Below are 1,975 nucleotides of genomic sequence, written 5' to 3'. Positions count from 1 at the left end.
ATGTACATTCTTTGAAATCTATGCTGTGACAAATTCTAGAATCTGGCTACAAGTGAGATTGAGCACTGTTTCAATAAACTATTAAATACTGTAGTACCAGAGATTTACATAAAACTCCTCCCCTTGAAGCACTTGAAACAAAAAAAAATCGGCAACATAAAAAGAGTTCTTGCTATTTTATTGCTGTTTTATTGAATTGCTGTTACATGACTGATTTCACCACCTTCCATTATCACAATGGGGTTTTTCTCAATTTGATTGGCCAATCACTGTGGTTGGAGGCTCTTTCTTGTGAATGCCAATGGTCATTTTGATATGGGATTAAAGGAATTTAAATACTTAGTCAATATGGGAGTTTTTTTTTTGAAATACTGAATTCTTCAATAGGCACTTAAGATCTTTTCTTTATATATTAGCGTGGGCCCCCAGTCTGCCTTTGGTGTTATTACCGTGTTGGCATTGTAGGTGTAAAGACAAAGGATGGTGGGTGAGGGGGTATAAGTTGACACTAAGTTGGCACAGGGGCTAGCAGAGGGGTATAGATTGGCTTGGAGGGTATGAGGATATAGGATGGCATGAAGTGTATGTAAGGTCGGGGTGATAGGGTGTGAGGTCTGGAGGGATTTTAATGTTACGATTTGTGGAAAAAAAATGTTGATGAAGCGTTGATACTCTGTGTCCTTCCACCTATCCAGCCTGCGTTCACACCTGGCAATCTCTGCATTGTTTCTGGTGCCACCCACCATGACTATAAGAATCCTGAGCTCTTCCTAGAATATAAATTACAACTTCTAGGATACATTCCCCTAAGTCATGTTTGCAGAGCCATGGTATGTCCCAACTGTGCATTTCCTAACCTGGGAGCAAAATGTCAGGTCATTATGTCAAACTGAGATCATTGTTAAAGTCCCTGTAAGATGTCAAATGGGTAAAATAAAGTTTACAGTTTCTGAAAATTTCAGTAGATTCATCCCATTGTGAGTTTTGTAAGTCACAATTATGCCAAATTTAATCCCTGAATTTTGCTGTCTAATCAACATCAATGTATCAATGGGAGCAAAGGGATTTTCAAACTGGCCTTAACATCCACAGGTTTGAGGACAATTAGTTTGAAACTATGATCCTAATCAATATTCAGATATTGCTTGTGGAAAGTACTCCGATGGATATTTGGAAATTGTGTCATTTTGGGCTTGTTTACACGTCTATTATCTATAAATGGGAAATAGAGTAACCCTGTATCATTCTCCGTCCCCTACCATAGTATGGATGCAATGTTCCATTAATATATTGCATACATCTGATGTTCCATTCATTTCAAATTTGCTAACTTTACAAAACTTAGAACAGAAAAAAATATCTACATTACTTTTGATTCCAATTTATTTAAATTTAACAATTTTTAGCTATTCCAAATTAACTAATTTTAAATGTTATAATATGAAGTAGACAAAAACACTTTAACATTTTTAAAAAAATGTAATGGGTTCTTCCAATTATTTGGGTTTCAACATGTTTTATATACTTTTTCCTTGTGTCTCCTCCTACCACAATAAATGATACAAAATACAATGGCTAAAAAGAAGTTTTCAATTACAAATTTTAACTGTATGCAAAATAAGATGGGGCAATTATTGAAAATTAAATTATGCATTTTACTTGGATTTCAATTCCTAGCATCAAATGTTGAAGTGAAACAGCATTTGTTACTTTCCCTTGGAGATGAGCTTTGAGAAATCCAAAGAGATCTGTCCAATGAGCTGACTGTGATTAACATAGATTCAGTTGGGGCAGTTCAATCTGTCACACAATCACCCCTACATGGAGACCAGCTGGTTGAAATTTCTATAGAAGCTTCTCAGAAAATTGCAATTGCCTACCATCTCTTGCTTACTCCTTAGAAACTAAAACAAATGTTTAAATATGTTATACCAAGGTGTAGAGCTGGATGAACACAGCAGGCCAAGCAGCAGAG

The sequence above is a fragment of the Rhincodon typus genome, chromosome 4 (assembly GCF_021869965.1).
Source record: "Rhincodon typus isolate 14 chromosome 4, sRhiTyp1.1, whole genome shotgun sequence".
Lineage (NCBI taxonomy): Eukaryota > Metazoa > Chordata > Chondrichthyes > Orectolobiformes > Rhincodontidae > Rhincodon > Rhincodon typus.
This window is presented reverse-complemented; position numbering follows the sequence as displayed.